Source organism: Balaenoptera musculus, chromosome 11 (genome assembly GCF_009873245.2).
Source record: "Balaenoptera musculus isolate JJ_BM4_2016_0621 chromosome 11, mBalMus1.pri.v3, whole genome shotgun sequence".
NCBI lineage: Eukaryota > Metazoa > Chordata > Mammalia > Artiodactyla > Balaenopteridae > Balaenoptera > Balaenoptera musculus.
Window position 1 is genome coordinate 34,998,412 of NC_045795.1, and position 16,035 is coordinate 35,014,446.

The 16,035-nt window shown below is 48.1% G+C and overlaps 1 protein-coding gene across 3 annotated transcripts in view; it reads right to left on the reverse strand.

The window, feature by feature from the left end:
* Positions 1 to 14,953, reverse strand: part of DAAM2 (dishevelled associated activator of morphogenesis 2) — a 110,479-nt gene extending 95,526 nt beyond the window's left edge. The window contains exon 1 of one of the 3 annotated variants that reach the window (XM_036868024.1): positions 14,896 to 14,953. The gene's annotated coding sequence lies outside the window, so the exon portion shown is untranslated. Of the gene's footprint in view, positions 1 to 14,215; positions 14,460 to 14,895 lie in introns of those variants that run through there. The other 2 variants (XM_036868026.1, XM_036868025.1) reach the window with 2 other exon arrangements.
* Positions 14,954 to 16,035: the final 1,082 nt, after the last annotated feature.

A 16,035-nucleotide genomic window follows, 5' to 3' on the forward strand; every position in this document is an offset into this window, starting at 1 on the left:
TATTCATTTTTCACTGTAGTCTGTAGTATTCCATTGTACATACAAATCAAATTACGTCATCAGTCTTCTGGTTGATGATAGACATTTGGGTAGTTTTCTAGCTCTTAAAAAAAACATGCCATCATGAATATTGCTGAACATGTCTTTTTTTTTCACAAGTATTAGAGTTTCTCTAGACTTACGTAGGAATGAAATCACTGGGTCGTAGGGTAAGTATGTCTTCAATTTTACTGGACAGTGCCAAGTAGCTCCCCAAAGTGTCCGTACCAATTTAATTCCTACCATTGGTGAATGGGAGTTGTCTTCGGCTCTACATACAATGGGAGGAGTATAATTTGGGGGGGGTGGCAATCTGATGAGTGTGAAATGGCTGTCTCCTTAAGACTTCAGTTTATGGTTAATTCCCTGATTCCGAGTCAGGTTGAACATTTGTTCACGTGTTTACTATTCTACAGCATCACTGCAGTCTTAGAATTGCATTTGCATGCTTTGAAAAACCAAAAGAATTTTTCTTTTAATTTATAAAAGTTTGAACAAGTTGGATAGTATTTCATCACTTCTTAACTTGGAGAGGGAGGAGGAGCTGTGGCCGGAGCCAGAGGGAAGACTTCCTCTTGCAAACTGGCTTTGAGATAGAGATTTTTTAAATGAGTCATAACATTAGAGATGAAGCCCATGAAACAGAAATGCCAACAATCCCTGGGCAACGTGGGAAATGCATTTCTGTAGACCTTGTCAACACTGTCTAGGAAAAGTTCAGAGTGTGTTCATTGTGCCCTTTACCTGTAAGACACACAACTATGTGAACATCACAGACGCACCGAAGGAACCACAGGAACCATTTGTCCATCCTCCTGCTGCAGGAAGCACCATGTATTTACCATCCTATCATCACAACAGAAACTGGGAAGGAGATTCCATAACTTCTTCACATTCCCAAACACTCTTAAATGGAATCTAAGTTTCTCAACTTTGAGCATCTCCCACTCACGGCACTGATGACATGGGATAGTATTCTTCACTTTTAGATCCTTCCTCGACAACACCGTTAGTACTTTTGGAGGACTCATCTTAATATGCCCTGTCCCTGGCACAAGGATGGATGAACCAGTTTGGAAGTGCATGAGGGCAGGGAACACATGGTATTCAACTGCAAAGTTCCAGGAGGCATTCAACTTATGTCTCTTAAGGAAAGGAATTTCTTCCACGCTAAATCTTCTTCTCTGAGCTTTAAGAACAAAGTAATCATGGACATGAACTTTTTGCCTTTTTGCTCCAGGTGTAAAAGAAGCCAACCCTGGGGATGCCTCTTTTCCACGAAGCCTTCCCTGACATCATCCCCCATCGCAAAACAATCTTCCCTTCTCTATGTATTGCATCAGCACATACAGTACCTCGTATTCCAATGGAAAACAAATTATTTGGCCAATAATAACAGCATAGGTTTATGGAGTACATACTTCTGCTCTAGGCACTGCACTAAGTACTTTACAAGTCTTAACTTTTGGCCTCATTTGGAGGTAGGTACTATTACTATCACCATTTTACAGATGAGGAAACTGAATCTCAGGGAGGATACACACTTGCCCAAGGCTACAATTCTAATAAAGGGTGGAATCTGAACCTGCATCCCAGCAGTTTGACCCCAGAAATCTGCACAAGAAGCCACCACAGTATACCAAAGATACTGCAGGACACACATAAGCCCTTAAATGCTTCTTGCTGTTGCTCTGGTGAAAATGCAGCTGTGGGCTTAATGAGAAATTAATTATCCTTTGCATCCTTATCTTTGACACCCACATCAAATCCCTAAGACCTTGAAGAATTTGCTGATCCCTTCCTCGTTTATTAATAAAAGCTCCCAGCCACATGGGGTTGCCACGTACGGGCTGATGCCTCACTGAGAGACCAGAGGCCCTGGAGGGGGTGTAGATTTTGCTCATGGAGGATTCACTGCACAGGACCTGCCTCAGCACACAGCGCCTCCCACTGGTGTTTCTCAAATAGCTGTTGAACCACCACAACCACTAACAATTAGGAATTACACAGCACTTTACAGTGTACTGAGCACGTTCCATATACCCTGCATCATAGATTTACTTCACGCCTCTACCCCGGGCATTACTGTCGTTTCCACTGCACACATGGCTGAAATGGAGGCTCAGAAATGCTAAATTGCTACATCGCTTATCTAAGCCAGTGCAGCTCATTAGTGGATGGCTGAAATTCAAACCTAGATCCTGACACCAAATTCCATGATGCATTTGCTACTCATTAAGTTGATCCCTTTTATTCTTTGTCCTTTGTGTGCATGCACACACACACACACCCCCCCACCACACACACTCAACTGACTTTTCTTTCTGGACCAGTGGAATAGGCGTCAGATCAAAAAAAGAGGACAGAATCCAAACTAAGCTCTGGTTTTATGAACTATGAATGAATGAATGAACAAGCACATGGATAAATGTCATACACAGTCAAATATTCCTGGAGTGCTAACTCTGTGTCTGTCACCCGGCTAAGTGCCATAGATACCACAGTGACTAAGGCACAGCCCTAGACTTCTAGAGGCTTCTAGTCTGTTGGCAAATGCATCTCAATGGTAACAAGATCTGTTAAAGGAAGCTCACCTTGTCAGAGCCCCATCTGAGCGGGGAATGTTGTGTAGAGGGGAAGAAGAAAACCAGACTCATTTTTAAGATAAACAGAGGAGACTAGAAGTACATCACATGAGGGCAGAGTCCAGAGAGACAGTGTTCTGAAAGAGTTAAAAAGAACCTGTACAGTCCACTGACCAGGAGAGGGATGCCGGCTCAGACTTCCAGGGGAGTGAGCAAAACTGGGACAGTCCCAATTCACGCCTGCTTCCCAGCATCCTATCCAGTTAGTGCCCTTTTGCTCTTGAAAGAGTCCTGGTTTACACAGCAAATTACATGGTCGCCCTTGCATTCCAGGAAAGTTATGACTTTCTCCAGCTGTCCCTGGGCAGGAAAACAATTTGACCTCCCAAGGTCATTGAGTTGCCTTATTTCTGCTCCATCTCACAGAACGTCTTCTCAAAGCCACCACCCACAGCTGGCACAGGTTCTAGCGGGTCTGTGTTTCTCTCCGGTGTCAGCACCAAAGCCAAAATGATTCACCATCAGATCCTAAAATGGCTTTAGATGCAGGCACACCTGTTTTACATGCTCTGACAGTTTCTTCCTGTAGGATCTTAGGTATCTCATTCAATTGCTCTGAGCCTGTTTCCTCATCTGTAAGAGGGATTAATAACACCAAATCTCAGCTCATGGAATGGTTACGAGGATTTGGTGAAGGAGTATAAGTGAAACACCTAGTACAGTGCCTGGTAAAAAGGACATGCCTACCCCCGCCCCGAGGATTTCTAGAACATGTGAGCTCTCAGATACCAAGAGCTCGGAGGATATGCACATTTCAGGAAGCCCAGGATATTACCAGGCCTCAAGCCCCTACACTACCAAGTTAGAACGCCTTCTTCATCTTTACAGAAAGTGGAAAACATGGTACAACCACTCTATAAAGCTGTTTGGCAATATCTCCTAAAGTTGAACATATGCATTCCCTAGGTTCCAGCTGTTCCACTTCCAGGAACACACCAACAGAGAAGCATTCCTACCTTTACCCGTGAACAAGTGCACGAGTGTTCACAGCAAGGCCTATTCACAACAGCCCCAAACCTGGAAACCACCCAAATGCTCACCAACTGAAGAGTGGATAAAGTGTGGATAGTCCCATAATGGAATACTACACAACAATGAGAAGGAGTCATCGACATATCATGCCGAGCAAAAGTAGATGAACATAAATGAGTACACACTGTACAATTCCATTTACTTGAAGTTCAAGAACAGGCAAAATTAATCTTTGCTGTTAGAAGTTAGGATTATGGAAGGGGAGTAACCAGAAGGGGACACGAGGGACTTCTGGGGACGGGGGAGGTGGGAGCTTTGGAATGTTGTGTTTCTTGATCTGGATGTTGGTTACACAGGTGTGAAAACCCATTGAGCTATATACTTATAAGCTGTATTTTTCTGAATCATGTCGAACTTCAATAAAAATTTTAAATGAACTAAACATTCTAAATGTAAAACATATTTTTTGGTAGAGAGTTGAGCAGACTAAGCAGGCAGTAGACACTTAGCAAAAGGCAGTGGCATATTTTACTTGATAAATGCTCATCGGGCCCCAGCTCTGTGCCGAGCATCGTGCAGGATGCGGGGCCAATAGCGCTAATGAGGCTGGGTCCCTGTTCTCCATCATCATCTCCATCATCATCATCACTAACACTTCCTAGCACTTACTATGCGACAGCCATGGTTTCAAGTACTATTTTTTTCTTTTTACCAAATCACGCATTAACTTTATCTTCATAACAAGCCATTTTACAGGTAAGGAAATGAAGGCACAGAGAGATGAAGTAACTCACGCAAGGCCACACAGCTAACATGTAGTGGAGCCAGAATCTGAAGCCAGTGCCTACGCTCTGACCCACAGCTTTCTACTCAGAAGTCTGGTCTGTTTATCAGCTGTAAGTCCCAGCTTCCATGTAGGCAGCCACAGACATCAATAACATCACCTCTGTTCAGGGCAGTGGTAATGGTAAATTATCAACTGAGTGTCTCAGAAAGGCAGAGGCAATTCCTAGCTCTCTCTCTGGGCAGCTGCCAGCCCAATATCACATGATCGGGAACAGACTGATAAATATATTGATGGAGATTAAAAAAAAAAAGAAAAGAAGAGTTAAAATGGCTTGGCCTTTCTACTGCCCAAAGTCCACTGACCAAAGTCCACAGAAACTCTGAATTTGCTTCAAAAGAACTTCAAAGCTGCCTCTGGCACTGTAGAGATACTGCGGGATCTTCCCACTGACCTGGAATCACTCCCTTCCCTCACTGCCTGATCAGGGGAACTTGAGGCTGGGGGCAGTGGTGTCTGAGGGGAAGTGAGGGAGGGAGTGTTGACACTGACCCCCAGGAACGGGGTCAGACGTCAGCTGTGAGTTGGGGTCCCCAAGTCTGGCCCATCGGGAATCCATCATGCAGGCAAGCTTTGCTTTGGCACTCAGGCAGCCGATCAGTGTACATAATCCGGAAGGTGGAATGTTCAATACACAGCACCAAAGATCTCCCTTGCTTGGGACAAAGCAGTAAGAAACAAACACCCCCGTAAGGACGAATCAGATCTGGCAGAGACCCAGGCAGGCATGATGTGAATACCTATACAGGCAGGAAGGTGGCTCCCAGTGGGCCAGAGGAGCCCCCTGAGACCACCCCCTTTATATAGCAGAAGCACTGGTAAGATAGAGAGGAATTCCCAAAGGGCAACTTGTCCAGCCCGTCTCCAGGCAGGATGCCAACAAAGCCATCTGGTCACGCTTCCAGCCTGATACGCCTACACCTCTCAGCCTAGCATTGGGGGTTCGGGGGAGGGAGCAGGGGCAAATACAAATTTGGCAATAAAATCAAAATATTTGTTCAGCCTTCCCAGTTATGAACAACTCTATCTGTAGAGAAATCAGCTGGATCTCACCTAGAAAACACACAAAATAGAGCACAAGAAAAAAAATGCACTTTTTCATATTCTGACATAGCCACCACCAAGTATCTGGAAAACAATGGACTCTTCCAAAACAATTTCACGTAAAATAAGTAAAACTTCTGGGGCAGGTAGGAAGGGTTCTTGGAATCAATCGCTCATGGGTGGGAGGTTCGGGTAGGAGGTGGCACCGGGCAGAGGGAGAAGTACAGCTGCCAGGGAGCCTCAGTGAAGGCCTCAGCCGGCCCCATGGGGAGCCCTGAAGCTGGGATGCCCTTTAGAATTTCCCCACATTGGGGCAGAGGGGCCCCACTGGTCACTGAATGCAGGTGACCCCGTAGAGAGACTGCCGCTGGGGCAATTCTCTTCAGCGAAGGCAATTCCAAAGAGGGCTGGCCAGCACTGCCTGCCACTGGGAGTCGGTCCTGCGGGGTCGGGGGGTGCAGTGCGCTGATCTGAGCGCAGGGTCCACACACCTGACCATTACCCTGCACTGCCTGACTTGCTCCATCAACACCGTTCTCCAGTCCAACGTACCCGTCTTTGGTGTTTCCTGCTGCTCTTCCTACATAGTCAGTGACTGAGGAGACCCAAGGAGGGAAGACTGAATCTGATGAGAAGGAGGGGGCAGCCACAGGGCCTGATGCTCAACAGCTTCCCTAGGGGACAAACAAGGGTCACACACAGCATGCAGCCATACCCAGGACGGTCACAGACTAGGTACGTCAGTCACTCAGCTCTCCTGGGTGATGGATGCCTGGTATGTCAGACTCAGGGACCCAAACTGGTGATCATCCAGGATGAAACCACGTTTAACAACTGACTGATAAAAAAAAATTGAACCTCGTTAGAAGAATGGCATGATCTCAAATATTGATATATAGAGCTGTGTGTGTCTAGGCATAAAGAAATCAGAAAAAAATAAAGAGTTCCATCCATCATAGGGACAACCTTGATAAACGGTCAAAGGGAAGAAAAGTATACTGCAGAGTAATATACGCAGATTCCATCTCGGTGAAAAACACTCAAACAAGACCCCACCATACATGTATACACAGCTGTAGTATTTGTATGAACAAAGGAAAAGATAGGGAATGATTAACTCTAGACTTTAAACATTAATTCCCAGGGTGTGGAGATGCTATTCGTTTTCCACTTGTGTTTTTGTATCTCTGCATGATATTGATTCACGTGTTTAAGCAAGCGAGAATTACTGTCATAATTTTGAAAAATCAAATAAAGAATACATTTTTAAAAATTATTTTAAAAAATTATCGACACAGTGCCATGTGCATAGTGGGGAGCTCTATAAAAATACTATTTCAGGGTTTCCCTGGTGGCGCAGTGGTTGAGAATCTGCCTGTTAATGCAGGGGACATGGGTTCGAGCCCTGGTCTGGGAAGATCCCACATGCCACAGAGCAGCTGGGCCCGTGAGCCACAATTACTGAGCCTGCGCGTCTGGAGCCTGTGCTCCCCGACAGTGAGAGGCCTGCGCACCGCGATGAAGAGTGTCCCTCGCTTGCCACAACTAGAGAAAGCCCTCGCACAGAAACGAAGACCCAATGCAGCCATAAATAAAATAAAAAAATTAAAAAAAAAATACTATTTCAGTCCCTCTCTTCCCTCCCCTTTAGAAATCAGCTTCTAATTGTCCATTTGGGGTTGCTCAAAGGGAATATTTAATTTAAGGCTGAGATTTTTCTATGCCTTCTCCTTAATCATTAGAAAATAACAATTTTAATATTATTCCATATACAATATATATTTGCCACCAACATAAATCTGCCACTAAAATCCGTAAAAATTATACAACACCAACTTATGTATTTGGATGGCAATGCTGTGAATTATCTGCTGTTTGCTATTATCTGTGACCATGCCTCTCTCTGTTACCGTGCTAATGAAAGCTGACCACACCAAGCCAACTCGCAATTATTTTGGCACATAGACATGAAAAGCCCAGAGAAGCCAAAACCCAACTGCTCACCACATCTGCTGACAAGAAGTCAAAGAGTTGGTTTTAAGTTTCTTCCCTCTTTCCCTGTCCCTGGCTACCCCTTAGGAGAGGTGTTCCAGAGGGCAGGAGCCACCACAGCACAGAGGGATGAGGACACGAAGGGTCCACGGAGTCTATAAACTGGACCGCTCTTCTCTATCTGGTTGGCTATGGGGATTCGCTCCTGGGCAAGTCCCATACGGATTCCCCAAGAGCTAACTCAGCTGTCACTGAGTTGAACCAAGGGTTTAATTGACACTGTTTGGCTACCAGGTGTGGCTTCTACAATGCAATTTGGCTTTAATGCACTCCAAACACGCAGAAGGCAAGACAGAGACTCCTGCCTTGACTGTGACGCAGCATGTTAGATGTTACGTCAGAGCTGCAGGCTAAGTTTGTGGGAGGGAGGAGGGAGGGGTGACTGGGGGGGGTGGGGAGGCTTGCTAAGGGAGCTTGGGAGCGAAGGGGCCCCCTGAGCAAGCCTGGCAGGCCAAGTAGCCCAGGAAGATGAGGACTGGGGGAGGGCCTTTCATGTAGAACAAACTACGAACAAGGGCATAGAGGTGGGACATGCTTGTGACTAGACTCAGTGCAATAAAGCCTAAGTTAACCCTTGAGGGACGATGGGCATTACTGGCTGACACAGCCGTCAGCCAAGCAGCACCTCACTCACACGTTGGGGGACCTGACCTGTGTTGTCTTAAAAAGACCCCCTTGGGCTTCCCTGGTGGCGCAGTGGTTGAGAATCTGCCTGCCAATGCAGGGGACACGGGTTCAAGCCCTGGTCTGGGAAGATCCCACATGCCGCGGAGCAACTAGGCCCGTGAGCCACAATTACTGAGCCTGCACGTCTGGAGCCTGTGCTCCGCAACAAGAGAGGCCGCGATAGTGAGAGGCCCACGCACCGCGATGAAGAGTGGTCCCTGCTTGCCACAACTACAGAAAGCCCTCGCACAGAAATGAAGACCCAACACAGCTATCCATCCATCCATACATACATACATACATACATACATACATAAATAAATGCATTTTTTTAAAAACAAAGACCCCCTTTACCTCGAAAGCCTCACGTCAGTCCTTCTCCCTCCCACCAACTTACCGACTGATTATTTTTCCTACCACATCCCTTATTCTGTTCGTGACACTAGATTTAGATTCTGACTTTAGTTCTCCTTCATACTGGGGAGTTGCCAGGAACTACAACCACGGCCATCACAGGTGGGATAGCTAACGTCTGCTGAGTGCTTACTCTAGGCCAGGGGCTGGCAATCTTCGCAACCATCCTGTGAGGGCGGTATTACTTATTAACCTCCCCATTTTTCAGATGAGAAAACTGAGGCTCAGAGAGGTGAAATAATATGCAAGGTCTTACAACAGGTAAGTGGCGGAGACAGGGTTCCAACACACGTCTGTCTGATTCTAGAATCCGTATTCTTGACCACCAGGCTGTAACAACCCTCCCTACGCTACCCTTGCTCTGGTCACTCTGAGAACCAGGGCAGGAGCCATCAAAATTTTTCTGTTAAGGGGCCAGACAGTAAATATTTTCAGCTCTGCGAACTACACAGCCTCTGTTACAGCACTCAACTCCACCCTTTTCACATGAAAGCAGCCACAGACAACACATAAAGAAACGCCATGGCTACATGCCAAGAACATACAAGGCTTGTTTACTTACATGACAAGGCGACAGGCTGGACTTGGCTGCTGAAATTGTCGGCTCCTCATCTATAGTAGTTCATTCATTCAGCCAGTGTTCACTGAGTGTCTACCTTATGCCCAGCACGTTCTAGGTTCTGGGTAGAGAGAGAACCACGCAAGTCTCCACCCTCATGGAGCTTAAATCCTAGCAATGATTTGGTTGTTTGTTTCACCTGTGCTTGATACCCTGATTCCTCACCTTGGTCCTCTTCACGATTCCCTTAGACCTGTGGCTCTCAACTTACACTTCACATCACCTGGGGCGCTTGTAGAACAATCAGTGCCTGGGCCCCCCACCCCAGAGATTCTAATTTAATTGGCCTGGGGTGGGGGGGGGGGGTCCAGGCACTGATAATTTTACAAGCTTCCCAGGTGATGGGTTGAGACATACTGCTTGGGTAGCTGCTTACCTCCTGTTTCTTCCACTTACTGTGTGAAATAGGGGAAGCCTTTTTTTTTTTTTGAAAGGTAAAGATGATTTTTTTTTAACATCTTTATTGGAGTATAATTGCTTTACAATGTGGTGTTAGTTTCTGCTGTATAGCAAAGTGAATCAGCTATACCTATATATATATCCCCATATCCCCTCCCTCTTGCGTCTCCCTCCCACCCTCCTTATCCCACCCCTCTAGGTGGTCACAAAGCACTGAGCTGATCTCCCTGTGAGGGTAAGTCTTTTAAGCCCCCAGTTTGAGCTGTAAAATGTGGATAACACGCATCTCATAGGATTGTTATGAGGATGAAATGAGGCCACATGCTTTTCAACCTGTAGGCTGCTATACAAATGTCAGGTATTATTGTCATCGTGCCATTATTTTTCAGTTTTAATGCTAGGTCCTACCTCAGTGGTTTCCCTCCCCTGTTTTGACCTCGATTCCTTGGACCCAAGACAGTGTATGGGATTTTTAAAGCAAGCTCTATGCACAGCTCACTAATGGCCCAGGTTTATGGGTAAGTGAGCTGGTGGTCTTTCCTTTGTTCTAGTAGAGCATCGCATGGGACTGCCATTTGTCTGGCATGGGGAGCGCAGATCTGTGCCCCACTTTTATAGTGAAGGTCTCCATCTCCAGGCAGGGATAGCTGACCTTTAAGCACTGTTGTGAAGCCTTGAATAAGTGGCTTATTTACTTTGACTCATGGACAAATGTCCAAACCCACGTACTTTCATGAGCTTAGAACTAAAAAGGGAAGGACATTACCATTTTGCTGAGCACTGATCAGTGTGCTAGGTTCTTCCCATATATTATTCCATTTCATCTTCAGAACAACCCTGGGATGTGAGAATACCTCTTGTTCTCATTTGACAGATGAAGAAGACTCAGAGGCTGAACAGCTTGTGACCCGACGGTTCTGGAACTCAAACCTGGGTCTTGTCGATTCTGAAGCTCTTTGCACAGACCCGTGGGGCATCCTACAAATAATTTAGCTCCTCTTCAGCCAGGATTCAAAGAGCTACCAAACTCCCTCGAGTTTCGCTTTCCCAGGTTTCTTTCTTTTCTTTTCTTTTTTTCGAGGGGGAGACCCAGAAAGAACTCCACAACACCTGCTAATGCCCATAGTCTGACAAGTCTCACCCAGCACTAGCATGATGATCCACGGGTCGAAAGAAAAGGCATTTCCTCACTGCACAGCATTTGGACGGTGCAGTTTTAAAACCTCATAATGAAACAAGAAAACAAACAAACCAGAAAAATGTGAGGAGAGAGTTTGGAGAAATAGATAGTGCCAGGAGTGAGGAATTCACTGACCCCCAATCTGGGCCATCTCAAGAGAAGCTGGCCACTGGCTGAGCCTCTTAAAAGCTGAAAAGTCATCCCAGGCCATGGTTAAAGAGCGAGTGTGTACAAAGCAGAAACAAATGCGATCTTCAAAGTCTTAAATGTCAACTTGAAGGATAACTTAGAAGCTCTGAGATGCGCCAAGAGAACCTGCAGCTGCTTTCTCCACATCAGATGCTCCTTCCGTCCTTTGGACCAGCCACGCCACGCCAGCAGACAGTGTGTCGATCTGGGAGGGGGCAGCCTCCCCAGCCCATGCCCACCAAGATGTTTACAGATGGCTGAAGCTTCCATTTTTACAACCCCTCAGATTCTCCCCTCTCACTCTGACCCGAGCACGCTTGAGGGGCAGTGACTGCCTCTGACCTCGGGCCTGTCCTTCAAGACTCCATTGGTCCTTGATCTTCCCGTCTCCCTCCCACCTTCCCACCCGCTGCCCCGAGCCACACACATACAACTGGCTCTGCTGCCCTCCCTCCCAAGAGCTCAAACAACAGGAGTGGTTTCCAGACCAGATATCCAGGATGCCTGGTGCCCTCCCCCGCCCCTCAGGTTAACGAACCAGCCACGCTCCCGGATAATCCCCACTAGCCGATGTTTCTAGAGGGAGGAAGTAAGGGTGACCCGAGCCCTAGAAACTCCACCCAGTGGCCTTCAATAATGGAAAATACGTAGCCAGATCTGGGGAGAGGTCCTTTCCAAACCACACGGGCTCCTGATGGCTAAAAAACTGGAAAATAAAATTATGGGATTCCCTTTATGAAGGGTCTACAACATTCCTAGCTCTGTTTTAGTCCCTTTGCATAAATAGCATGTTTGTGACAACCTTGTGAGGTAAATATCATCTGAGGCTTAAGCTCAGACGGAATAAGTAACGTATCCCAGGTTACTAGTTCTCTCCCAGGGCAGACTGCTCTGATGTCTGTACTCTTCCCGTTGTTCCAGGCTGCATTTGAAGTCCAGAGCCGAAGGACACAGGGTCCCTGAACACAGAGACTCTGGCTGTGGAGATTTAGAGGGTCATCTGCTGTCAAAGCCAAGGACATCCTCCAAGCGGTTCTTTCTGTCAGGTGCCTTTGCCCCTTGGACCTTCTGGAGAGCCTGAGAATGCACCCTAAGCATTCTGATCTCAGAGAGATGACCAAAGAGTGGGCCAGAAGCTTGAGCTGATAGAAGAGCCAATGAGCAGGCTTCCATATCGGCCCAAGAGTCAGTGGCCTGAGAATCCATCCCGGCTCTGAAGTTGGTGAAATGTTCCCCGGAGCAAACTCAAAAGGGTCAGGATTCCACTGACCCTCCAGAGAGGGTGACGAAAAGGTGAGAGCCCAGTTCTCACCCTCAGCTGTCCCCGAGGCGTCCTGTGCTGGGACAAGAGACCACCCTAGATTCCCAGATGGGTCCCCTCCACCCCTGGGTACTGAGCCTTCTATGTGTAAATGGTGGGGATGAGTGGGAATATTTAAATCATTACTTCCATCGGCTGCACTGTAAGAAAGACGCCAGCCTGGGCCTACTGATGATCTTTGCACCCTCCTGACCGCCTACACTTCGCCCCGCCCTCTTCTTTACCTCTGGATCCAAGGCTCTTAAGTAATGGCAAAAGTTTAACCTGTTTTGTGTCAAAAAACTTTGGGGACAGGGGGTTGGGAATGAAGACTGGGGAGGGGACATTTTCCCACAGAAAGCAGTAGTCTTTCAACCTCCCCTACACTCACCAAAACTAAAAACCTCTACCTCCACCGGCCTTTCTATTGGTCACCCCCCTCACACCCTCCCCCTTCCTGAACTCCTGACTCTCTTCTCAGTTCTAAGGCCCAGGAGAAGTTTCTCTCCTCTTTTTGTCCTGATGGTGGCACGAGTATTCCCTCCACATCTGAGGGTCTGGATGAAAAGCTCTGTAAACTCAGCGAGGAGTTAGGAGCCGCAGCATGCAACTACCAGGGAACAAGACAGTCATAGCACAGTTGTTGTTTTTTGTTTTTAAAAAGGGAGAGATGGGGGTCGATGCAGCTCCCAGAGCAACTGAGAAATGGCCCGTTTACGCTTCCAGGCCTGAGGCCACGACCACCCCACGCAGTCACCGATACAGAAACAAGCGCCTACACGTGCATCTCGCGGGTACCCCACTACCCATGCACACGCACTTTTGTTTACACGGCCCTCAGCGCGATTTCCTTCTTCTCTGCACTCAAGTTGAAGACATACTCCTGAAGTTAAAGGAGTCTATAGCTGACATTGCTGTCTGCTCCGTCTTTTATAGCTCTTCCCTAGGGGTCAATTTGTATAATTTCTAAAATCCTTCCCAAATCTTCGACTTCCTGTGGGTTCGTTTCTGTATCCAGATTTCCTCCCTGTCCCTCTATTGTTATTCTCTCCTTTTTTCTAGGACACACGGAGAGTCCAGTAATCTTCCCCCCACCCAAACATTGTAGGTTGGTTCTGTTGCAAAATACAAAACCAGAGACGCGGGTGGGATGAAGCTGAAAGGGCTCTCTTTGTGGAACAACTACTGACATCCAGTGCGTGCACTGGGCAACCCAGGGCTGGTGGATCCATACAGCCCCGCGTCCGCCTACACTCAGCAGGGCACAATTCCCGCTCTACGACCTAGGGGAAATCCATTCCCTCCTTCTGCCAACTTTTCAGAGAAATCCAAGAAACTGACACCAAACTCGGAAGGGCCGGGGGCAACACAAAACTTGAAACTATTTAAAGATGAGAAGTTGCTCTCTTTCCCTTGTAGGCTTTAAGGAAAATCTCCAGGGACTCTTTCCTGGAGAGGTGTGATTTTTTTTTTTTTTTTTTTTTTTTCCTTCCCACCTTCCCAGAAACTTTGCAAATCCACCACAGGACTGTGGAAAAGTGGCCAAGGCAGAGAGAGAAGAGTTAAATCAAGCCCAGACCTCAACAATCTGTGTTCAATTTTGATAAAAATCTCTCTCCCTCTCCCCCACCACTCCCCTTCCTCCACCCCACAGCTCAGACATGTTTCTTTATGTTACGAGCTTGCATCTTGTTTGGGGCACCAGGGCGCTCCCAGAGAACCCTCAACGGCCCCCACCGTGGGCACATGTGGCAGACACGTCCCTTCCACTCTCCGGCAGGGCTGGACACAGAGCTCAGTCCTGGCCACCACCTCCTCCTCCTCCTACCTCCCCCCCCCCCTTTGCAATTACCTGCCTCCAGACCAGATCCTTCCCGGTTAAGTCAAAGCCGCAATGCCTGGCGCTGTCAGGGCCACAGCAGGCGGACGGATGGGCAGCAGTCGCAGGTGCTGGGATTCCCCACTCAGGACCCCTTTCCTGGGATGCTCCTTCCCTCTCCCGAGTCCCACTGCTTCTGAGAGCAAGAACCTCCCCGCTCCCTCTGCCCAGCCTGCTGGCCAGGAGCCAGGCTTGCAAGTGGGAGCCGGGGGGCTTGTAAAGAGTTAAATCACCCGAAGGAACCGGGAAAAGCCACCACCAAAAAGTTGTCAGTTTGGGGGGCACCGGCTATGTCTGTCCACTTGTGACAACAAGGAATCAGATTTCAAAGCCACAAACATTGTTTTTTAAAGTTTTCCAAAGACATTTCCTGTGTCCAGATGTGCCCATCCAGATAGACACGCAAATCACACCCATCGGCGCAGACGCGCACGCAGGCCCGGGGAGCCCCACTCAAGTACCCTCGGCGGCTCCTGCAAGCATTTTGGAGAAACAAAACAGGCAGCCCGCGGAGCCGCTGCCTTTCCAATCCCCTTTCAGCGTCGGAAAGAAAGTAGAGGGGGAGAGAAGTGGGGAAGTGCCCCGGAAAGTCTCCCGCGGTCTCCCCGCCCCCGGACGCGAAGCAGGGAGGAGAGCCGGACGGCCGCACTTACCCCGGGGCGCCCATGGCGCGTCCGCCGCTCCCGCAGCCCCGCGCCCGGCTGCGCGCCCGCCGCCCGCCGCGCCGGCTCCGCGCTGAACTGAGTTCGCCGTCTTCCGACCGAAACCTCGCCGCTCCCCCTGGGCCGGCCTCGCGCCCGCCCGCCCCGCTCTGACGTCAGGCGTCTTGGAGCGGGATATTTATGGCAAGGATACTCTGAATTCTCCCTAGGTAGAGTTCTGATTGCAGTTCCTTGGGATTTGTAATTTTCACACTTTCAGACAGAAAGCAGGGGAGGGAGGAAGGGAGAGCGCAGCCGGCAGGGCGAGGCAGACAATGAGGGTAGCTGTTTCTAACGCTGGCGAGGAGCCTCCTCAGGGCTCCCTCTGTTTTGCAAACATGTAAGGGTCAAGGAGGCAGAAGTGGTGACCTAGGGGGTGGGTGGGTTTCTCCTCCCTCCTCCCCTGGTCTGAGCCGGCTGGGAAGTCAGGTGCTGGGGGTAGGTGGGGAGACTTCTCCTTCGACCAAGTCCCTTCATGGGACACTAAGTGCCAGGAAGGTGCTAGGGCAAGAAAGGGGATAAATCAGGAAGAACAGAACAGCTAATTAGAAGCCCTGGTCCACACCCTGACAACTTTTCCATTTCTCCTTTGGGAGTGGGTGCGTGAAAAAAAAGTTTCTTTTTATTAAATTATGTTCCACACTCCCTGCCTCTGTATAGCTTTTCCAACTCAGTACCAGTCAGTTCATCTTACTTCATTGCTTACGTACAGAGTTTGAGCCGTTTACAATAGCTCTTATTCATACTTTTTAAAATTGCTTTTAATTTTTTTTCTTAAATGTGATTGTGATCCATCTGCTGGTCTGGACTGGAAATTGCCTTAGTTAAGAACAACTGTCTCCTCCATGACTGACACCATCCTCAGGGTGAGTCTGGATCTTCTCTGTTTACCCCCACGCTCCCAGGAGTGAGCAAGCGGATGGTGCCCATGCTGGGTGTTGACCCAGGTAGAGTTTTCTAGGTCTGGGTTCTGATGGTCATCTGTTTCTCCATCTAGCTGAAGGGGTTTAGGGAAATGGCTTGATTTAAAGGCCATCCTTGAAGAGTAGAGAGAAAGAGAGTGTAATGCCTTATCCTACATGGTTCCCAAAG